Source organism: Bos indicus x Bos taurus, chromosome 2 (assembly GCF_003369695.1).
Source record: "Bos indicus x Bos taurus breed Angus x Brahman F1 hybrid chromosome 2, Bos_hybrid_MaternalHap_v2.0, whole genome shotgun sequence".
Taxonomy (NCBI): domain Eukaryota; kingdom Metazoa; phylum Chordata; class Mammalia; order Artiodactyla; family Bovidae; genus Bos; species Bos indicus x Bos taurus.
The window spans coordinates 94,240,520-94,265,305 of record NC_040077.1 but is presented as its reverse complement, the minus strand read 5'-3'; positions in this window follow the sequence as shown (position 1 = coordinate 94,265,305).

Genomic DNA, 24,786 nt, shown 5'->3' with positions numbered 1-24,786 from the left:
GGGGCCTCAAAATGTAGAACACCTTTAGACCATTTATTACTGCTCATAGAACCGTTGAGAAATCACGTTTCCTTAGTAAATGATCTGTGGTTTACACTTAAGATGGCTAGAAGCTTAGTTACAGGGTAAATAGAAATACATAGATCAAGTAAAAACTCCCAACTACTGTAGCTGGAATTTGTAAATTAAGTTTTTAAGACCTCTTTTATTTCCTATGGATTTATTCTTTTAATTACAGTTTATTCTGTAAGTTGGGAAGTCAAATAGGAAAAATAATAAATCTAGATGTTCTCAGTGTCTTATTCAGGAACTTTTTATCCCTCCTCACTAAGGAATTCCCACTGTGACTTAAAAATAGAATTAAAGTACTTGTGTGCATGTATTTGTCTGTGTTTTTACACACATGCAAAAATATACATTGGGGGCACGTGTATGAGAGAGATGAATGTGTGCTTACGTAAAAAGAGAAAGGCAACAGAATGTATGGTAGAAATATGATTTATTTAGTTGAGGGCGTTGGAGTTCCTTTCTCGTTGTCTCTGTTGTATAAATACACCAAATTCTTGATTGTGTTATGTTAAAAGGCTAGCTCTGATATCATGTGCATTTTATTTCAAGCTTTTGATTAGCTTATGTTATGTTTTTAAAACAACACAAAAAACAGCAGGTTCTAAGACCAGCCTCTTGCTTTTGAGTGGAAAAATAAGAGAAAAACAGACCTGTACATGAGCTGTGTTTATCTATTGGGGTGGTGGGACCAGAGATCAGTTGAATCTTTTTTATGTTAATAATAGATTTCTTCGTATTCTGAGTTATAAAATATTATTGATCACCTTTTCTTGGTGAAATAAAGTTGAGGCCTTTTGTAAAGAATGCCATTTTTAAAGGGGCTCCTTTGTTTAAAGAGTTGGTGGGATCATTTCACCATGCACATTTCAAAGCTGGGTTGATTTCAGTTATTTCCAAATTTTTTTTTTTTAAATTACTCAGTTGTGTTGTTATTTATGAAGTTAGCATGCCCCCAAACCACCATATTTTGGCTATAGGAAAATTATGATACCCTTGACTTTTTACCTGGTTTATATGCAATTTTTAAAAAATGCATTCCTGTATTTTGAGTTTTGTCATTTTGCTATACATTCATTACTGAAGTGTCTGGTGGTCTAAAATAGTCAAAGCTAGAGTTTTATTAAATGCTCCAGTCACATTTATTTTTAATATTAAAAAATCGTACTTTGAAACAAGTTAAAACAACTTCTGATAAATGACGTCTGGATTTGTCGTTATCTTTGAAGCCTCATTCATTTTAGATATACTCAAGACCTAGGAAAGCTTTTTGTATGTTGTTTTTACAGTTGTATTTTTTGCAGCATCTCCCAGTTTCATTCACTCTTGCTTTATGGATTTTTTAAAAATCTGCGTATTTCTTGTACATATGCATGCAAATGAAAGAAGGGAGGTTGTATTGGTGCCATTTCTCCCTTCAGTTACTGGTTAATGGGATTTGCTAGAATAAATTCCCCTGATTGAAGGGTGAAGCTAAGCCCTTTTGTGTATATCTGTACAGAGATGTGTATATGGGATGTGGTGGCACTTTGCTGAATGTGAACTTGCCTTGTCGATGGAAAGATTGAGAAGTATTATGTTTATTTATACATTTGTATAAATCTATATATACACGTATGTATATGTGTGTGTATAGATAAATCTATATACATATATTTCCCTAAAAGAAAAAAAGTGTGTGTGTAACAGATAAACAGCCTTTGTTAAGCAAGATTATATATCTTTGGAGAATTGTGGATTATTCTATAAGCAAGAAGAGGGACAGTCTAGTGTAATTATCAGAGCATACAAAGATGGAAGTCCTTAGGATTATAGTCTTGTTTATGAATTCCTTTTAGAACTGTTCTTACTTGCCACTCCCACTATTCTTCATTTTCATGGACTTCTAAGTCAATCTCTCACCACTTAAAAATCACACTACTTTGTGTTTTTTTCTCCTTTATTAGGTCCTTTTTGCCAGAATCATTTGGCCTAACCATATTTCATTAACACTTCACTTGTCTCTGAAATTTCCCGGAAGACACAAATTTTGGCAATACTTTCTATGGTAATTTTGAAAATTGGGCATCATTTGTCTCAAAAACAACCAACCAATAAACAAAAGATCAACATTCAAACAGAACTACTTTGAAAGTTTTACCTAGTTAATTTGGGGATGTTTTACTTAAATTGGAAAAACATAATTGTGCTTTTATGATTGACATTAGTATTATATTTATTTTTTCATTTATTGTCACTAATTTGTCATTTTAAAATTTTGTTTTACTTTGTGATTGATCATACTTTTACCATTTTCATTTTAATGGAGAGCCTCTTGAATTCTATAACTCATTTTCTTCATGATGAAACTGCTTTAATGAATTCTGCTGTATTTCCTTTTGACTTTTCTCACATTTGTGACATTCTGTTTTAACTTTGCTGCAGCTGTCTAGAAAACTTGCATCCCTATATATTGTGCCTTTAAAGCTTTTATGCACACACAGACAGAAGTGTATATATACATGTTGGAGCATGTGTACATATACTTTCCTATATACTCACACAGTATGTCTCTAGTAGATATTGTGTGAGTGAATATATAGATATTCAAAGGCAATGCAATGTTGCTCTCTAGATATATATGTATATAAATAGTGTTGATATATTGTATATACACATGTATATGTATGAGTTTTAAATGGCAATCTTTTACATTTAGCAAAATGCTACCCCTACTGGAATATTGTCACTGCGATAGCAGTTGTATGTAATGATTTAAAATAACATTATCAAAAGTTATTTAAAGAACATTTAGAAGTCTCATCTAAAGAGGTCCACACATTATTTATTTCTCCTCCTTTTATTGTTATTATTTTTTTTTAACTGAAAGGGAGACTGTCATTTTAAAAACGCCACCTGTCCCGGGAGAGGAAGAGAACTGGAGACTCACTTGAGGCCCCTCACGTGTCTTCCTCTCTCTGAAATGGAGATACACCACAAACCAGCCTGTTTATTTCAGTTATAAAGCAACCCTAACATTTCCATTACCATATGTCATCCACCATCTCCCAGATCAACTTAATTCACCAATTTGCCTCTTCTTTTCGTTAATAATTAATGATCATTGAGATCATTTTGCCTGGGGGAAGTTAACTACTCTCTAGCTGCAGGGAAATTTATCACCTACTTGTTATTCTGCCTTGTTCAAAATTCAACTTTGAGAAAAGACAGCTCTCTCATGAAGCTATCTTAAGCAGGTTTTACATTTATTTAGTCAAAGGTCTTCCCAGACATTTTTTTTTTTTTTTTTAAGAACTCCAAGTCTGCATGTACCCGACCTAGATTTAATTCTTACTCCCCACAGCTTCAGGTATTTTTCCTTAGTATATCAATTTGACATGCTGAATGGAAGAATACTAAGAAAAAACTGTTCAGTATTTTATTTTATGATGAGTTGGTAGCAGATTCCATTTCAAGACCTTCTAGAGAGAGGAGTGTAGATGGACAATCCTAAATTGTAAGATGTTAACAAAAAACAGATGGAGTAAGAATACCCCTGAAGACACAAATAGAGAAGTTAGGGTTTGAGGAATTTCACAGAGTAACTTAGCTAAAACTTGATATCAGAAGCAGCCTTTAACAGAAGCCTCTTGGCAGTTGTATGGTACTAACCAGAGTACTGAAGTGCACGCTGAAACCAAGTTGCAGTGGGAAATCAAAGGTGAGGTAACAGATTCAAAACCAGTAAAACAACAGGTTGCAGAGTTTTGAAATCTCTTCTAACAAAGTAGCTGCACGGTAGCAAGGACGAGCCGTCCTCAAAGCCCTTTCTTTTCAGTGTTCTCCTTCACCTTGGCACACAAGTATGTTCAACAGGCCATACATTAGAATATATATACAAAAAAAAAAAATTCAAAGCTGCTTAAAGGGAACTTACAAACTGAGACTCTTCTCTATGTTAATAGTGGCTAGAAGCTTAGTTATATGCACAAAAGCTAGAAGCCACTTGTTTCTACACAGATTGTAGGAGCAAGGTGAGATTGGCAGGTTTGGGGACAGGGCCCCCAGTTCTGAGGAAAGGCGTATCCATGGTATTGGGTGTGCTATTGCTGGTGGGGAGACCACATTTGGGGAAATGATGGGCTTTGGTTTGTAATTTCCCTTTAAACAAGAAGAGATGGCTCACATTTTCCATGTATATCTCAATGAATGTACTGTATTACCATTTTAAAAATTTGATGAAATAATAATTGATTGGTCTCCTTTTGTTTTCTGGTCCTTGTTTAATTTGTTTAAGGGTTTTTGTATACAAAAGTTTACATTTTTATGTATATTTTTCTTGTGTAAAAACTGATGTAATATGTGTATAAAACACTGTATGTATTATCTGTATATAGTGTGACAAAATGATTTTTCTTTCTTTCTTTTGGATGTATTAATAAATCTTGCTGTGAAGTAGCCTTGCTCTTGGTTTAATTTCTTTTGCCTGGATGTTGATGGAAGCTGTTAATCCAGAGTAAGGATTTTTCCCTCTTTGTTAGCTAGAGTATTTATACATGTTTTTTATGTCTTATATTTTGGCAAGAACTCCAGGGGGCTTTATTCATGGTTCTTTATATTTAGACTAACAGTGATTAATATCTGTCATATCTGTGGATCAATTAAGTGCTCCTCAAAGTGACTTTAAGGTGGTATCCAACCTTGAAATCCAAGCAGAAGTTGCATAGGAAATTGTTATGTTCTATAATGGAGGTCTTGCAAGTCAGTTTCTATTTAATTTATCAGGAGCACCTTTTTCTCTTCTTTTTCATAGTTTCACAAGTATAAGAACAACTTCATGCTGTATAACCAAAGTAGTACAAACAAAAACCTTTTAACACTCTTCCTTTAAGGCGTTGCCAAGTGCCTGCCTTGTATCTCCTTGGAATTGAAATACATTTTTTTTTTTAATATGTAGATTGGAACTCTTCATCTTCTATGCTGAGGAATTGTGTGGTACTGATAGAGGCTAGGACAAAATTCACAAAGAAAAATTAGTAATGTTCTAATCACACTTTCCTCTTGTAGAGACTTACGATTTTTTTACTTTTGTGGGACATTAGACTGTTTAAAAGGTTATTTTTTATTATTTATTTTTGGCTGTGCTGTGTCTTTGTTGCTGCATGGGCTTTTCTCTAGATGCGGCAAATGAGGACTACTCTCTGGTTGCAGCGTGGAAGCTTCTCATTGCGGTGGCTTCTCTTTGCAGCTCCCGGGCTCTTGAGCACAGGCTCAATAGTTGTGGCTCATGGGCTTAGTTGCTCCATGGCATGTGGGATCTTCCCAGATCAGGGATCAAACCCGTCTCTCCTGCATTGGCAGGCAGATTTTTTACCACTGAACCTCCAGGGAAGCCCCTTGGACTTTTTCTTTCTTGATCTCTAATCCAGGCATGTAGGTTCCAGAATTGTACTTTGCTTCTCTAAAGAAGTTACCATTCTGCAGCTAGAAGCAGATATCCACAGCACTAATGAAACGGCCAACACTGACAGAGCTTCATTCATCCACCTCTGCCTTTGAAACTGCAAGTTATGAAGACTAATGCTTGGCATTGATCTATCCATGTTTTTGGTTATATGGTAGTTGATTTTAAACTCTTGTTCTTTTCTACTTAAGGATGCTTTTTTTTGTTGTTGTTCTTTTTTTAAAATATAAATTTATTTATTTGGAAGCTAATTACTTTACAATATTGTATTGGTTTTGCCATACATTGACATGAATCTGCCACGGGTGTACACGTGTTCCCCATCCTGAACCCCCGTCCTACCTCCCTCCCCATACCATCCCTCTGGTCATCCCAGTGCCCCAGCCCCAAGCACCCTGCATCATGCATTGAACCTGGACTGGCATTTCATTTCACATATGATATATACATTTCAATGCCATTGTCCCAAATCATCCCACCCTTGCTCTCTCCCACAGAGTCCAAAAGACTGTTCTGTACATCTGTGTCTCACATACAGGGTTATTATTACCATCTTTCTAAATTCTATATATACGCGTTAGTATACTGTATTGGTGTTTTTCTTTCTGGCTTACTTCACTCTGTATAATAGCCTGCAGTTTCATCCACCTCATTAGAACTGATTCAAATGTATTCTTTTTAATGACTGAGTAATACTCCATTGTGTATATGTACCACAGCTTTCTTATCCATTCATCTGCTGATGGACATCTAGGTTGCTTCCATGTCCTGGCTATTAAAAACAGTGCTGCGATGAACATTGGGGTACACGTGTCTCTTTCAATTCTGGTTTCCTCAGTGTGTATGCCCAGCAGTGGGATTGCTGGGTCGTATGGCAGTTCTATTTCCAGTTTCTTAAGGAATCTCCACACTGTTCTCCATAGTGGCTGTACTAGTTTGCATTCCCACCAACAGTGTAAGAGGGTTCCCTTTTCTCCACACCCTCTCCAGCATTTATTGTTTGTGACTTTTGGATAGTAGCCATTCTGACCGGCATGAGATCGTACTTCATTGTGGTTTTGATTTGCATTTTTCTGATAATGGGTGATGTTGAGCATCTTTTCATGTGTTTGTTAGCCGTCTGTATGTCTTCTTTGGAGAAATGTCTGTTTAGTTCTTTGGCCCATTTTTTGATTGGGTCGTTTATTTTTCTGGAATTGAGCTGCAGGAGTTGCTTGTATATTTTTGAGATTAATTCTTTGTTAGTTGCTTCATTTGCTATTATTTTCTCCCACTCTGAAGGCTTTCTTTTCACCTTGCTTATAGTTTCCTTTGTTGTGCAGAAGTTAAGGATGCTTTTCTAAATATCAGCTTAAGTGCAAAAACTTGAGGTTGTGCTGAGTACTTTATTTGATTTTTAAAAAGTAGCCTTAAGGAGACAAGCTTTTAAATGACATGTTTGAGTTCAGTTCAGTTCAGTCGCTCAGTTGTGTCCGACTCTTTGCGACCCCATGAATTGCAGCACACCAGGCCTCCCTGTCCATCACCAACTCCTGGAGTTCACTGAGACACACATCCATCGAGTCGGTGATGCCATCCAACCATCTATCCTCTGTCGTCCCCTTCTCCTCCTGCCCCCAATCCCTCCCAGCATCAGTCTTTTCCAATGAGTCAACTCTTTGCATGAGGTGGCCAAAGTACTGGAGTTTTAGCTTCAGCATCATTCCTTCCAAAGAAATCTCAGGGCTGATCTCCTTCAGAATGGACTGGTTGGATCTCCTTGCAGTCCAAGGGACTCTCAAGAGTCTTCTCCAACACCACAGTTCAAAAGCATCAATTCTTTGGCGCTCAGCATTCTTCACAGTCCAACTCTCACATCCATACATGGCCACAGGAAAAACCATAGCCTTGACTAGACGGACCTTTGTTGGCAAAGTAATGTCTCTGCTTTTGAATATGCTATCTAGGTTGGTCATAACTTTCCTTCCAAGGAGTAAGCGTCTTTTAATTTCATGGCTGCAGTCACCATCTGCAGTGATTTTGGAGCCCAAAAAATAAAGTCTTGACACTTTCCACTGTTTCCCCATCTATTTCCCATGAAGTGATGGGACCGCATGCCATGATTTTCGTTTTCTGAATGTTGAGCTTTAAGGCAACTTTTTCACTCTCCACTTTCACTTTCATCAAGAGGCTTTTGAGTTCCTCTTCACTTTCTGCCATAAGGGTGGTGTCATCTGCATATCTGAGGTTATTGATATTTCTCCCGGCAATCTTGATTCCAGCTTGCGCTTATTCCAGTTCAGCGTTTCTCATGATGTACTCTGCATATAAGTTACATAAGCAGGGTGACAATATACAGCCTTGACATACTCCTTTTCCTATTTAGAACCAGTCTGTTGTTCCATGTCCAGTTCTAACTGTTTCTTCCTGACCTGCATACAAATTTCTCAAGAGACAGATCAGATGGGTCTGGTATTCCCATCTCTTTCAGAATTTTCCACAGTTTATTGTGATCCACATAGTCAAAGGCTTTGGCATAGTCAATAAAGCAGAAACAGATGTTTTTCTGGAACTCTCTTGCTTTTTCCATGATCCAGCAGATGTTGGCAATTTGACCTCTGGTTCCTCTGCCTTTTCTAAAACCAGCTTGAACATCAGGAAGTTCACGGCTCACGTATTGCTGAAGCCTGGCTTGGAGAATTTTGAGCATGACTTTACTACCGTGTGAGATGAGTGCAATTGTGCGGTAGTTTGAGCATTCTTTGGCATCGCCTTTCTTTGGGATTGGAATGAAAACTGACCTTTTCCAGTCCTGTGGCCACTGCTGAGTTTTCCAAATTTGCTGGCATATTGAGTGCAGCACTTTCACAGCATCATCTTTCAGGATTTGGAATAGCTCAGCTGGAATTCCATCACCTCCACTAGCTTTGTTCGTAGTGATGCTTTCTAAGGCCCACTTGACTTCACATTCCATGATGTCTGGCTCTAGGTCAGTGATCACACCATCATGATTATCTGGGTCGTGAAGATCTTTTTTGTACAGTTCTTCTGTGTATTCTTGCCACTTCTTCTTAATATCTTCTGCTTCTGTTAGGTCCATACCATTTCTATCCTTTATCAAGCCCATCTTTGCATGAAATGTTCCCTTAGTATCTCTGATTTTCTTGAAGAGATCTCTAGTCTTTCCCATTCTGTTGTTTTCCTCTATTTCTTTGCATTGATCGCTGAAGAAGGCTTTCTTATCTCTTCTTGCTATTCTTTGGAACTCTGCATTCAGATGTTTATGTCTTTTCTTTTCTCCTTTGCTTTTTGCCTCTTTTCTTTTCACAGCTATTTGTAAGGCCTCCCCAGACAGACTTTTTGCTTTTTTGAATTTTTTTCCATGGGCATGGTCTTGATCCCTGTCTCCTGTACAATGTCATGAACCTCATTCCATAGTTCATCAGGCACTCTATCTATCAGATCTAGGCCCTTAAATCTATTTCTCACTTCCACTGTATAATCATACGGGATTTGATTTAGGTCATACCTGAATGGCCTAGTGGTTTTCCCTACTTTCTTCAATTTAAGTCTGAATTTGGCAATAAGGAGTTCATGATCTGAGCCACAGTCAGCTCCTGGTCTTGTTTTTGCTGACTGTATAGAGCTTCTCCATCTTTGGCTGCAAAGAGTATAATCAGTCTGATTTCGGTGTTGACCATGTGGTGATGTCCATGTATAGAGTCTTCTCTTGTGTTGTTGGAAGAGGGTGTTTGTTATGACCAGTGCATTTTCTTGGCAAAACTCTATTAGTCTTTGCCCTGCTTCATTCCATATTCCAAGGCCAAATTTGCCTATTACTCCAGGTGTTTCTTGACTTCCTACCTTTGCATTCCAGTCCCCTGTAATGAAAAGGACATCTTTTTTGGGTGTTAGTTCTAAAAGGTCTTGTACGTCTTCATAGAACTGTTCAATTTCAGCTTCTTCAGCATTACTGGTTGGGGCATAGACTTGGATTACTGTGATATTGAATGGTTTGCCTTGGAAACGAACAGAGATCATTCTGTTGTTTTTGAGACTGCATCCAAGTACTGCATTTCGGACTCTTTTGTTGACCATGATGGCTACTCCATTTCTTCTGAGGGATCCCTGCCCGCAGTAGTAGATATAATGGTCATCTGAGTTAAATTCACCCATTCCAGTCCATTTGAGTTCGCTGATTCCTAGAATGTTGACATTCACTCTTGTCGTCTCTTGTTTGACCACTTCCAATTTGCCTTGATTCATGGACCTGACATTCCAGGTTCCTATGCAATATTGCGCTTTACAGCATCGGACCTTGCTTCTATCACCAGTCACATCCACAACTGGGTATTGATTTTGCTTTGGCTCCATCCCTTCATTCTTTCTGGAGTTGTTTTTCCACTGATCTCCAGTAGCATATTGGGCACCTACTGACCTGGGGAGTTCCTCTTTCAGTATCCTATCATTTTGCCTTTTCATACTGTTCATGGGGTTCTCAAGGCAAGAATACTGAAGTGGTTTGCCATTCCCTTCTCCAGTGGACCACATTCTATCAGATCTCTCCACCATGACCCGCCCATCTTGGGTTGCCCCAAGGGCATGGCTTAGTTTGGGAGAAGGCAATGGCACCCCACTCCAGTACTCTTGCCTGGAAAATCCCATGGACGGAGGTGCCTGGTAGGCTGCAGTCCATGAGGTCGCTAAGAGTTGGACACGACTGAGTGACTTCACTTTCACTTTTCACTTTCATGCATTGGAGAAGGAAATGGCAACCCACTCCAGTGTTCTTGCCTGGAGAATCCCAGGGACGGGGGGCCTGGTGGACTGCCGTCTATGGGGTCGCACATAGTCCGACACGACTGAAGCAACTTCACAGCGTGGCTTAGTTTCATCCAGTTAGACAAGGCTGTGGTCCTAGTGTGATTAGATTGACTAGTTTTCTGTGAGTATGGTTTCAGTGTGTCTGCCCTCTGATGCCCTCTTGCAACACCTACAGTCTTACTTGGGTTTCTCTTAACTTGGACGTGGGGTATCTCTTCATGGTTGCTCCGGCAAAGCGCAGCCACTGCTCCTTACCTTGGACGAGGGGTATCTCCTCACCGCTGCCCTTCCTGACCGTCAACGTGGGATAGCTCCTCTAGGCCCTCCTGCGCCCGCGCAGCCACGGCTCCTTGGGCGTGGGGTTGGTCCTCCCGGCCGCCCCTGGCCTCGGGCGTGGGGCATGGGGTAGCTCCTCCCGGCTGCCGCCCTGACCTCGGACGCAGGGTAGCTCCTCTCCGCCGTTCCTGCACCGTCGCAGCCTGGCACTCTCAACCGCTGCTCCTGACCTCCGACGTGGGGTAACTCCTCTTGGCCGTGGCCCTTAGGACATGGGGTCCTCCGGGCTTCTGCCCCTGACCTCGGATGTGGGGTAGCATCTTTAAAGGGTCGGTGCTGAGGACCTGTGGCTTACTGAGTACAAGCAAAAATTCAAATTTAGAAGATAATATATTTAATTCCTTTATTAGCATATCTCCAGCTCCTTACCCTATCATCTGCCTCATTAACAGTAATTCTTTAAAAAAAAAAACAAAAACTTGTATTGTTAAAAAACCTCATTTACATTAAGTTGTAGCTTTTAGAAATGTGTGGATCTGAACATTAAGGAGGTATTAATTTGTTTCTTTCACATAACTTGTGTCCTGGAAAATTCTCTAACATGTGACTGTAGTCAGTTATTTTTCCTACTCTAAATCTCTGTAATAGAGAGATGCCTACTGCTTAGTATTCTGAAATTTCATTCAAGCTGCTGGTGGTATGCTATTGCTGCTTCTGTTCTTCTGTCTTCCCGTTGATCTGTCTTTTTGGCCTTCATTTTTTTAAATTATTATTACTATTCACTTGTTTATATGCTTGAGCACTTCCTGTTAAGGACAATGGGACATGTAAGATTGAATCTCAACTAGTTTCTACACTCTCAAGACTACCACATAGAAGAGAGAAGATGCATAACTATACAAACAAGGTAGAAATTGTCGAGTGCTTAGAAGAGTAGCAAAATGCTATGTAAGTTCATGTCAAAAAAGAGATCATTTCCAACCAAAGGGGAGAGAAAGTTTTGTAGAGAACCGTGCATCTGAATAGGGCATTCAAGGATGAACAGTATTTGGACATCCGAAAACAGAGAAGTATTCCACATAGAGGAAGCTGCATACTCAGTCAGGTGCCTCGTGGTTTGTGTGAGAATAGGGACAGGTTTAACTTGACATGTACGCATAAGATGTATGAGGGAGGGTGGTGAGGAACAGACTGGAGAAGTTAGTAGGAATGAGAGAATAGTGAGCATGGAAGGCTAGATCAGGCAGCGGGACAACGGAGGGATGGGGACTAGTCTGATATCATCATTTCAGAGGTTCATGATAGAGAGGTGAGTTGGGATGTTGCTAGTGCAATGGTTAGGCTTGCTAATAAAGTCAAGACGGTGGCAGTGAGAAGTGGAAAGAAGGAGGAATTCAAAAAAGCTTGGGAACACTCAGATGTCAGGAGCAAGGGAGGAGGAAGAGAAACTAAAACCAGACTTCATCTCTGGATTTCTGGAAGAATAGTGGTACTGATGGTGAGAGCAGACAGCACCACTCTCAACACATAATGGTTTTCAGAGTCAATTATTTTTTCCAATGGTTTTAAATACATAAAGGTTGAGTCAGAAACAGGGGCATCCTCTCTGTTGGCACGGCCCCCTGGTTAGAGTTAGGGCTCAAAAGAGAGAATCAAACTGAAGTTACAGATCAGAAGTTATGGACATAGAGTTGCTTGTTGAAGCCAGCTATAAATGATGAGGAAGAAAGATAAGGACAAATTTTGGAGACCACTTCTACATAATCTATTATATTTTACTTACAGGCCTAAAAGAGCTTAAATAATTTTTCCAGAGTCTCTTACAGAGGCTAGCAGACTGACTTGCCTAGGGGCGATAGTATTAAGGAAAGGCCCTCCCCACCCCTGGCCTCACGAGGGCCTGTAGACATTCACCCCTCACACTCCTTTCCAATGACTTGCTCATCGCACCTGGTCAGGACACTCAGTGTCCATACAATTGGCGCCTGAAGCCCCAGCTCCTAGCACAGTGTGGTTGCCCATAATCACAGGAAAGTATTACTGAATGAATTCAGTACTCTGAAGAAGTTCATGACTGGAAAGAATGCAGATCTGAAGAGACTTAGAGGATCTGGTGAGACTTAGAGGATCTGGTGAGAGGCAGTGTGGCAACTGGTGATGGCTACAGAGTTTGGAGTAAGACTTTCTTTATTCTAATATTGGCTCCACTATCTACAAACTTTGTGATCTCCGGTAAGTCATTTAACCTCTCCCTGCCTCGCTTTCCTCAACCATTAAATGCAATGGGAGGATTACGTGACACAACCTACGGAAAGCAGGTGCAGTGGTTAGTTCCTTAGTGCACACACTAAGTAAACACTTGCTTATTTTAGTTATGCTCATTTTATGACTCGAGGAAGATACAAACACCATAGGTGTCTGGGGGAAAGTGGAAAGAAAATAGGAAAACAAACAGAAGTTAGCTGTGGAGAAGGAGGATGCGTATAGGCAAGAAGCTTGGGCAAGAAGTTTCTGAAGATAAAGGCAGTGCTGATATTTGTAACACAAGAGGATATGGGTCACCAACAGGTAGGGTTACTTTTACTCAAGTTCCAAAATATTCTACGATGTATTCAGTTACCGAAGCCCTGTTAACTATTATTGGTCTTTTGCTTTTTAATATTTATAGATTTTACATTTAATTTTTTTTTTTTTTTTTTTTTGACTGTACTGGGTCTTCATTGCTTTGCTTGGGCTTTCTCTAGTTGCAGCCAGCGGGGGCCGCTCTCTAGTTGTGCTCAGGTTTCTTGTTGCAGTAGCTTCTCTTGGTGAGCACAGGATTTAGGGTGCATGGGCTCAGGAGTTGTGGCATGGAGGTTTAGTTGCCCTGAGGCATGTGGGATCTTCCTGGACCAGGGATCAAACCCATGTCCCTGCATTGACAGGCAAATTCTTTACCACTGGACCATCAGGGAAGTCCTATATTTACTCTTTCACAGTACAAAGCATTATGTAGTGGAACGAAACGTATCACTGTATCCTAACTTGTAGAATATAGTTTGGATTACAAAGCATTTAAGAGGGCCTCCCTGGTGGTTCAGTGGTAAAGAATCTGCCTCCCAGTGCAGGAGACACAGATTCGATACCTGATCCAGAAAGATCCCACAGGCCGCAGAGCAACTGAGCCTGTGTGCCGCAGCTACTGAAGTCCACGTGCCCTAAAGCCTGTGCTCTGCAACACAAGAAGCCCCTGCAGTGGGAGGCCTGCTCACTGAAATTGGAGAAGAGCCCCCGCTCACCACAACTAGAGAAAAGCCAGAGTAGCACGAAGACCCAGCACAGCCAAAAATAAATACATACAATTATTTTTTTAAAGCATTTAAGAAAATAGAATATAAGGAATTAGTACAGGGTCCTTTATCAAAAGATGTGCATGTCACCTGCTAAACTAAAGAGTAGAAATCAAATTTACAAAGCCATACTGTGTATCACCCCTGCAATGCAGAGAGGTCAACATGCTGCTCTGTGGCACTCAGCCTCTGTCACAGATGTTTTTTTAAGACTAACATCTTTCCCTTACTTTCTTTTCCCTTCAATAGCTGTCATTTCTATTTACTGCTAAACATTATACCTGCTTTTTCCACCATTACTCTTTAACCATTGCACTTTAGCTTTCACCTTATTTTCGTGAAGCTATTCTTTCCAAAGTTATTAATGAACTTTGATGCTATTCTCTGTAACCTCTCTGACCCAGTCAGCATGGACAATGTTTCATTGTCCTGCGTCTCCACTTAATTCTCAGATTATGTCATTTCTAGGTTCTCTGTTAGTTTCATTCACCTCCTCTTTCTTTTCCCTAAATTTGAATATGTCTCAAACTCATTCTTCAACCTCTTTTATTCTTCTCTGTACACGAGCTTCCAGTGTAGGATGCTTCTACTGCCTTAAATTTTGACCTGGCTTAAATGTTGACCTCTCTGGAGATTAACTCCAAACTTACGTCTACAGCTCTGATTGTGGTTAGACTTTAGCCTCTCAGCTCCTACTGTCTCCTGAGGACCTTCACCTCTCTATTCAGTCATCACTATAAATTTAGTTTGTCTAACCCAAACTTACCATCTTTCCCTTTTAAACCAGCACTTGCTCTGAATTTCGTCCCTTGCTTTCTTGTTCTCTCATTCATTCAGCAAGTATAAAGACTCCTAATCACCCATACTAGAAGCTTCAGTCATCTTGATTTCTCCCAGGCTTCCCAGCTTTTCATCACTGGGTGACTAGACCAGTAACTAAAACATTTGTTTTCTAACTGGTATTCATGCTTCTAATCTTCCTCAAACCAACCCTTACCAACCCTTTACATAGCTCTTGCCAGACTGACCTTCCCAAAATACTCCCAGATTGGCCAAGAGTAATTTAGGATTTCCAGTGGAAACTGCCTTCATTCAGTCTCCTTGCATTCCCTCGTTGGAAGGTACCCACATAGCTTGTTTTTTTTTTTTTTTCCCTTTAAAAAATTTATTTAATCATTTATTTATTTTTGGCTGCACTGGGTCTTGGTTGCTGCACTTGGGCTTTCTCTAGTTATAGCAAACTATGGCTACTCTCTTGTTGCAGTGTGTGGGCTACTCATTATGGAGGCCTCTTTTGTGCTGGCACACAGGCTTAGTTTCTCCTTGGCATGTGAGATATTCATGGACCAGGGATCGAACCCACGTTCCCTGCATTGGCAGGTAGGTTCTCAACCACTGGACCACCAGGGAAGTCCCATGGTTTTCAAGGATCCTCATCTTGTCTCTTCTAACCTGTAAGAACCACATTTCATTGTGTGGTCACCAACAATAAATGTGCTTCCCTTCACAGCTCCTCTCTTCCAGCCAAACTCATCCATACATACCTCAGTGCATACACCCATAGTCCTGTCTAGACCTGTGATAGTGCATCCTGTGAAGACCTTCCCTTTGCTTATCCAAGAACTCCTCTCCTTCAAGCCATCCTACCCTCGAGAAGACTTCCTCCTCTAGAGAAATCCTTTGCCACTTCTTCACGACCCAGATAATCACGATGGTGTGATCACTGACCTAGAGCCAGACATCATGGAATGTGAAGTCAAGTGGGCCTTAGAAGGCATCACTTCGAACAAAGCTAGTGGAGGTGATGGAATTCCAGTGGAGCTATTTCAAATCCTGAAAGATGATGCTGTGAAAGTGCTGCACTCAATATGCCAGCAAATTTGGAAAACTCAGCAGTGGCCACAGGACTGGAAAAGGTCAGTTTTCATTCCAATCCCAAAGAAAGGCAATGCCAAAGAATGCTCAAACTACCGCACAATTGCACTCATCTCACAACGTAGTAAAGTCATGCTCAAAATTCTCCAAGCCAGGCTTCAGCAATACATGAACCATGAACTTCCTGATGTTCAAGCTGGTTTTAGAAAAGGCAGAGGAACCAGAGGTCAAATTGCCAACATCTGCTGGATCATGGAAAAAGCAAGAGAGTTCCAGAAAAACATCTATTTCTGCTTTATTGACTATGCCAATATTATTGTGTGGATCACAATCAACTGTGGAAAATTCTGAAAGAGATGGGAAACCAGACCACCTGACCTGCCTCTTGAGAAATCTGTATGCAGGTCAGGAAGCAACAGTTAGAACTGGACCATGGAACAACAGACTGGCTCCAAATAGGAAAAGGAGAACGTCAAGGCTGTATATTGTCACCCTGCTTATGTAACTTATATGCAGAGTACATCATGAGAAACACTGGACTGGAAGAAACACAAGCTGGAATCAAGATTGCCGGGAGAAATATCAATAACCTCAGATATGCAGATGACACCACTCTTATGGCAGAAAGTGAAGAGGAACTCAAAAGCCTCTTGATGAAAGTGAAAGTGGAGAGTGAAAAAGTTGGCTTAAAGCTCAACATTCAGAAAATGAAGATCATGGCATGCGGTCCCATCACTTCATGGGAAATAGATGGGGAAACAGTGGAAACAGTGTCAAGACTTTATTTTGGGGTGCTCCAAAATCACTGCAGATGGTGACTGCAGCCATGAAATTAAAAGACGCTTACTCCTTGGAAGGAAAGTTATGACCAACCTAGATAGCATATTCAAAAGCAGAGACATTACTTTGCCAACAAAGGTCCGTCTAGTCAAGGCTATGGTTTTTCCTGTGGTCATGTATGGATGTGAGAGTTGGACTGTGAAGAAGGCTGAGCACTGAAGAATTGATGCTTTTGAACTGTGGTGTTGGAGAAGACTCTTGAGAGTCGCTTGGACTGCAAGGAGATCCAACCAGTCCATTCTGAAGGAGATCAGCCCTGGGATTTCTTTGGAGGGAATGATGCTGAAGCTGAAACTCCAGTACTTTGGCCACCTCATGCGAAGAGTTGACTCATTGGAAAAGACTCTGATACTGGGAGGGATTGGGGGCAGGAGGAGAAGGGGACGACAGAGGATGAGATGGCTGGATGGCATCACTGACTCAATGGACGTGAGTCTGAGTGAACTCCAGGAGTTGGTGATGGACAGGGAGGCCTGGCGTGCTGCGATTCATGGGGTCGCAAAGAGTCAGACACGACTGAGCGACTGAACTGAACTGATCCATTGCCTGTAGTAATAATTTGATGCAAAATATGTTTCCTTGACTTATTTATCTTTCTATGTCCTATGCATGCTCAAGAAGAACAAGCTACATTAGGATAGCTGTCTTCTAAAAACCCTTATTGTTTTGGATGGTGGCCCAACGCATGCTGCAGAACCTCAATAAATTGTTGCTCATTGTGATGCAAGCAGAAGCCAGATAATACATTTGGTTTCTTTGGGTAGGGAGAAGACAAGGAATCTTCAAATATATCTTGACATTCAAAGTTGGTGATCTTGTCTATTACACTCATTTGTCACAGCATATGCTAGATTGTCAGCATTTCATTTATCCATGTCTTGCTCAAAACCTGTGCAGAATATTAATCATTAAGAATGTGTACCAGTGTCTTTTTAATTTAATTTTCATATAATGATGGAATTAGCAGTGCCAAAATTATATTTGAATTTTGGTATTGAAAGTATAATGTTTTCCTGTTCATGGCTGCTACTTACAACATTTCTCTCTGAAAATAACAAGAAACATGGGGCTATAACTTATTTGTATTATGATCATTTATTTATCTTATCATACTCCTATTTAATTAGCAAGCTATTAACAAAATACATTTATTCATGAAAAGTTGGCAGTAAATCTGATTTATATTAATTCATCATATTTTCTTGTTGACATAACTTACAAAATTGGAGATGCTCTCCTTTGGGAAGTATTTTACATCTGAGACTAAACTAAAATATTGGTAGAAAATGCAGTGAAACGTTAAAGTCACATATTCTTAAATGTCTTATAAAATAATGCTTAAATTACTAAAAGTAGAAAGTATTCTTGATGCCATGGAACTAGTCCAGTAGAGGAAAAAAGTAATTTTTATTTATTTATTTATTTCTGGCTGTGCTGGGTCTTCATTGCTGTAGGTGGTCTTTCTCTAGTAGAGGTGCACGGGCTTAGCACTGCAGTGGCTTTTCTTCTTGCAGCTCCTGGGCTCTAAGGCAGCTGGGCTCAGTAGCTGTGGCACACAGATTTTGTTGCCCCAAGGCATGTGGAATCTTCCCGGACCAGGGATCAAACCTATGTCCCCTGCATCAGCAGGCAGATTCTTAAGCACTGGACCAGCAGGGAAGTCCTATTTATTTATTTTTAAGTGATCTATTTATTTATTTTGGCTGTGCTGCGTCTTCACTGCTGCACACAGGCTTTCTCTAGTTGCAGCGAGCAAGGGCTACTCTTTGGTTTGCGGTGACTGGGCTTCTCAACTGCAGTGTTTTCTCTGGTTGTGGAGCACAGGCTTTAGGTGGGCGTGCTTCAGTACTTTTGGCTCGAAGGCTCAGTAGTTGTGGCAAACATGCTTAGTTGCTCCATAGCACATGGAATCCTCCCAGACCAGGGATCGAACCCCTGTCCCTGGCGCTGGCAGGTGGATTCTTATCCACTGTACCACCAGAGATGTCTAAAAAGTGAATTTTAAAAGTATAATTTCAGTCTCAGAAAAATAGAATTCTAAAAGTCAGTTTTGCTTTGGAACAATTCCTTACTTGTGCAATTTTGTATTACTAAATCAAGCTGTGTGGCAGTTTAGAAATGATAGTTTACTAGAAACAGCACTGTAGTATGAAGAAATGCTCAGACGTGCAAGCTGTTTTTCTAAACTAAAAGTTTAATCTTGGAAAAACAGCCTCACCTTTCTGGACCTTAGTTTTCTTATCCGTAAACTGCAAGAATTCAGCTAAATTAGTGGGTTTCTCTACTTGGCTCTGGGCATGTCCTCAAGGCCCCCCAGAGCGGTGGATGGGATTAGAAAATGGTGGAGTGGGATAGACTGTCCCCCTTTCCTTCCCCTAGTGGCTCAGGGGTAAAGAATTCACCTGCAATGCAGGAGCTGCAGGAGACACAGGTTCGATCCCTGGGTTGGGAAGATCCCCTGGAGGAGGGCACGGCAACTCACTCCAGTATTCTTGTCCAGAGAATCCCATGAACAGAGGAGCCTAGTGGGCTATAGTCCATAGGATTGCAAAGTCAGACACGATTGAAGCGACTTAGCACGCACACACTTCGCTTCTCAGGGGTTTTTGTTTGAATGTGAGTTCTGGAGCTAAAAACTTTCAATGTTTGGAAATCTTCACATTATATCACGTCTAAGATTCCTTCCAAATCTAAAATTTTAACAATGTTTGTTTTTGTTTTGAACACAGTGTCTTTACTGTGGATATAGAGTGCTAAGCAAACAACTGTTTGGATCTCTTTTAAACCAAAGTTTTTCCTAGTTGTTTCCACCATTGTGTCCACTGGGCTGTTTGTCAGTTCCCTGTTCCTTGTGGGTCCCACCTCCATGAGCCGGAGCTGCCTGTTTATCCTCTTTCCTTTGCTAACCAGTCAGTGACTCAGCTCTCTAATCAGAGCCTTGTTGACTATTTTGACTGACTTCTCGCGTCAGACTCCTCCCTCTTGTTCATCATTTTGCCCCAGAGACTCTAAGCCCACCATGGTGTAGGGGGGCGGCTCTGCCCTGGCGATCTGTGCATGTCTCCACGTGGGCCCTGGGATTGTCTCAGAACAGGAGAGGTTTGTGAGAAGAGGCTATCAGGCCATTTCTCACTTGCCTCCCAATCTTCCTCCTCATTTCCAGCCTCTGATGAGGTCTGAGACCTTGTCCCCACTGTGAGGGCACAGCTGCAGGCTTTAAACTGATTAGCTCCGCTTGGCGATGACTTCTCGGCGACAGAGCTTCCTGTGATGCATGCTGTAGTCACCTGATCCCTCTGTGAGACAGAAGATGCAAGGAGCTGGCACCTTCACTCCTTGCTTTTTTTGCTGTCTACATATATAATAAACTGAATCTAACAGGGCTCCGGTGGAATCTACCAGCCTTGACACATGGCGGTTATCAGTGGACATGGTATATCTGTCGTTATCATTCCCCCAGTTCCTCTCCAATATCCTATAAAAAAATTTTAAAAGTACAATCATTCTATGGAGCAAACTGGATTGGAGAAAACGTTCCCAAAGTGTGTCTACAGACATTTTCTCTGCGGTGGCCATTCCTGTTTATTGGAATAGCAATGTAATTGTCCTTTCTTTACAGTGTAAACTTAGGAGCAAACTGTGGTCCATTCATTGGTGGGTGCTGGGAAATGTTTGGGTTAGTTTTAGCACCATTAGAAATGCTTGTCAGATTAATAGCCTTGGAGCCTCAGTGCATCAATTATTCAAGACAAATTATCTGTCCTGTTTATTGTTCAAGCATCTTATGTCTCCTACCTCTTCTTCTGGCTGCTTGTTTTATGGACATTTCCTGCTGGATAAACACAGGTATTGTAACATGGGTAGAGGAAATAAGGGGCTTCAGTCAGTTCTGTTATTTCAAAAGTTGTAATTGAAGACTTTAGGGGAGGAGGTTTTACGTGAGCTGTTGGCCTTAGTTATCCTAGTAGTCCTGACGCTGCCAGTGGTGTGCTTTTTAGTGCACTGTATTCTTGAACACTTCATCTGAAATGTAGAACATCAGAATTAGACAGTAGGACTTCCCTGGTAGAGCAGTAGATAAGAATCCATTTGCCAATCCAAGGGACACAGGTTCGATCCCTGGTCTGGGTAGATCCCACATCCTGTGCACCACAACTTCTGAGCCTGAGCTCTAGGGCTTGCAAGCGGCAACTCCTGAGCCCATGTGCTGCAGCTACTGAGGCCTGCACGCCCAGAGCCTGTGCTCTGCAATGAGAGATGCCACCGCAGTGAGAAGCCCGCTCCCCGAAACTAGAGAAAGCTCATGCACAGCAGTAAAACCCAGTGCAACCCAAAATAAATACATAAAAATTTAAATAAAAAAGAATTAGAAGGGTAATTTAGACTAACTCCACTGTAATGCAAGAACCATCCTTCACAACATTTAAAACTCCCATCCTGTTATTGTATATCTCTAGCAAGAAAGTATTATATTAATCTGGAATCTGTACATTCCAGCTATTGATGTGTAGTCTATGTTTGGGGGAGACACCATTCAATTATTTATTCTTTTCCCCACCAAACAGATACGAGTTCTGCCACTAATTTGCCTAGGGACTTTGTTTAGCACACATCTTAAATTCCCTGATCTCCTATTTTTTTCCCTATGAAAGCAAGAAGTTGAATGATAGTATTTAAAGTATCTTCTAATTCAAAAAGTCTAGAGTTCTATGATTTTAGTAGTGAAGTTAATATTTCCATTGATCAATTCATATTCTTTAAAAGGGGTTTATAAATAAGGAGGACTTAAGCATGATTTTGGAGAAGGCAATGGCACCCTACTCCAGTACTCTTGCCTGGAAAATCCCATGGACAGAGGAGTCTGGTAGGCTGCAGTCCATGAGGTCGCTAGGAGTCGGACACAACTGAGCAACTTCACTTTCACTTTTCACTTTTCACTTTTATGCACTGGAGAAGGAAATGGCAACCCACTCTAGTCTTCTTGCCTGGAGAATCCCAGGGACGGCGGAGCCTGGTGGGCTGCCATCTATGGGGTCGCACAGAGTCGGACACAACTGAAGTGACTTAGCAGCAGCAGCAAATAAGCAATCCCTTTGCTCTTCTCCCTCTTCTAAATGACATGTTCACACTTTCTCCTCTTTCCTCAAACCTGACCTCACGCCTCATCTTCACCTTGAGCAGAAATTCTTGCTTCCTAAGGATAATTAAGCACACTCCTACAACACATGCTCCTACAACATGTCTCAGTTCAGTTCAGTTCAGGCGCTCAGTCATGGCTGACTCTTCATGACCCCATGGACTGCAGCACGCCAGGCTTCCCTGTCCATTACCAACTCCCGGAGTCCATCCAAACTCCAAACCCATGTCCATTGAGTCGGTGATGCCATCCAACCACCTCATCCTCTGTCATCCCCTGCTCCTCCCATCTTTAATCTTTCCCAGCATCAGGGTCTTTTCCAATGAATCATTTCTTTGCATCATTTGGCCAAAGTATTGGAGTTTCAGCTTCAGCATCTGTCCTTCCAATGAATATTCAGGACTGATTTCCTTTAGGATGGACTGGTTGGATCTCCTTGCAGTCCAAGGGACTCTCAAGAGTTTTCCCCAACACCACAGTTCAAAAGCATCAATTCTTCGGCACTCAGCTTTCTTTATAGTCCAACTCTCACATCCATACATGACTACTGGAAAAGCCATAGCCTTGACTAGATGGACCTTTGTTGCTAAAGTAATGTCTTTGCTTTTTAATATGCTGTCTGCTGCTGCTGCTGCTAAGTCACTTCAGTCGTGTCTGACTCTGTGCAACCCCATAGACGGCAGCCCACCAGGCTCCCCCGTCCCTGGGATTCTCCAGGCAAGAACACTGGAGTGGGTTGCCATTTCCTTCTCCAATGCATGAAAGTGAAAAGTGAAAATGAAGTCACTCAGTCGTGCCAACTCTTAGCGACACCATGGGCTGCAGCCCAGAGGCTCCTCCATCCATGGGATTTTCCAGGCAAGAGTACTGGAGTGGGGTGCCATTGCCTTCTCCAAATATGCTGTCTAGGTTGGTCATAACTTTTCTTCCAAGAAGTAAGCTAGCATGGTTTGCTAGCATGCTTTTTTTTTTTTTTTTTGCTAGCATGCTTTTTAATCATTTAACATATGGTAAAAATCTTTCAAGGTCAATAAATCTGCATCTCCGTCATCATTTTTTAATGGCTGCGTAATAATCCACTATATGGATTGATTACAGTTTACTTAACTAATCCTTTTTCTGAACAATTATAATACTATATATATTGCTCTCAAATTGATATATAGGTGTTGGCAGACTTGAACAGGAAGAGATCTAGGACAAGCATGCCAGAACATCTGTCTCCAATTATTTAAAGGATAACGATGACATATATATTTTGCATAGTTCTGGAAAATGGGACTTGGATGAGCAGATGAACATTAAATGGAGGTAAATTTCAACATGATAGAAATAGTTTTGTAGCATTTCTTAAAAATGGAAAAGGATGTTTTATCAAGATGGTGAACTCTTTCCAGAAATATTCAAGGAAGGGTTGACTGTTCTTGTTTCTAAAAGAATTCATGCCTTGAAGGGAATATGAAGTCAATGGTCCTCCAGTTCTATGGCTTATAGAAGCAAATTCTGTAGAAGACTCAGGAGGGATCCTCTTATGCTGGTTTTATATGGCTCAGTGCTGTGGCAGCATCAGGTCTCCTCCTGTTTCTAGACCAAGGCAGGAAAAAAGTCTCCAAAAGTTATCTTCTTCTGTGTAGCCAAGGAACTAAGGTGAGAAAGTGAGAAAACAAATAGAGGTTAAGTGTTTAGAGGCATCTTTCTTGTTTTTGGGATTCTTTTATCTCCAGCTTGTCTCACTTTCCTTTTTCTCTGTATTTTATCCTTTGTTTGTTTCTTCTTTTTTTGGCTGCACCACGCAGCATGAGGAATCTTACTTCCCCGTGTGTGTGTGTGCACATGTGTGTGTTTGTATGTGTGGGCATGCACGCGTGTGCTCAGTCATGTCTAACTCTTTTGTGACCCCACAGACTATAGCCTGCCAGGGTCCTCTGTTCATGGGATTCTCCTAGCAAGAATACTGGAGTGGGTTGCCATTTCCTCCTTCAGAGGAACTTCCCCACCCAGGAATCCAACCAGCATCTCCTACATCTCTTGCATTGGCAGTTGGGTTCTTTACCACTATCACCACCCAAAGTGAAAAGAAAGTGAAAGTCATTCAGTCGTGTCTGACAGTTTGTGACCCCATGGACTATACAAGTCCATGGAATTCTCCAGGCCAGAATACTAGAGTGGGTAGCCTTTCCCTTCTCCAGGGGATCTTCCCAACCCAGGGATCAAACCCAGGGCTCCCACATTGCAGGCAGATTCTTTACCAGCTGAGCCACAAGGGAAGCCCAAGAACACTGGAGTGGGTAGCCTAACCCTTCTCCAGCGGATCTTCCCGACCCAGAAGTTGAACCAGGGTCTCCTGCATTGCAGGTGGATTCTTTACCAACTGAGCTATCAGGGAAGTCCAGCTATCAGGGAAGCTTCCCCAATCAGGGAAGCATGAAGTTTTAACCACTGGACCGTCAGAGAAGTCCCTCTTTTTACATTTTTTAATGTAGCTACCAGAAAATTGAAAATTAAGTGCATGGCTCACATTTTTGCCTTGCGTTACATTTCTTTTGAACAGTGAGCGCTGTTCTGGAACCTCACCACTTAGTGTTGTCCCTGCTCAAGCAGCATCAGCATTTCCAGAAAGCTCGTGAGGAATAGACTCTCAGAGCTCAGCCCAGACCTAAAGAATCAGAATCTTCATTTTAGTCAGATTCCTGGGGGATTCAAGTGCGAGAAGCTGCCCTCAGAGGACTTCCTGTAGGTTCAGCTGATCCGTCTGCTTCCAGGAAGGCATGCTGGTGTGGCCACTGCACGGTGACATACTGGACAGCAAGTAAGAGACTTGTAGAGTGTTGCTGCAGATTCTGTTTTTTTTTTCTTCCTTCCCTGCCTCCCAGCATGGACCCTTGGGTTGAGGTGAACTTCCACAGGGAGTCTATGGCCTGATAATATTTTCCAAGGTGGGCTGGGAGCTGGGGTGGGGAAAAGCAGGTGTGTCACCATAGAAGAGGGAAGCCTCAGACAAGAAGACAAAGTCCTTG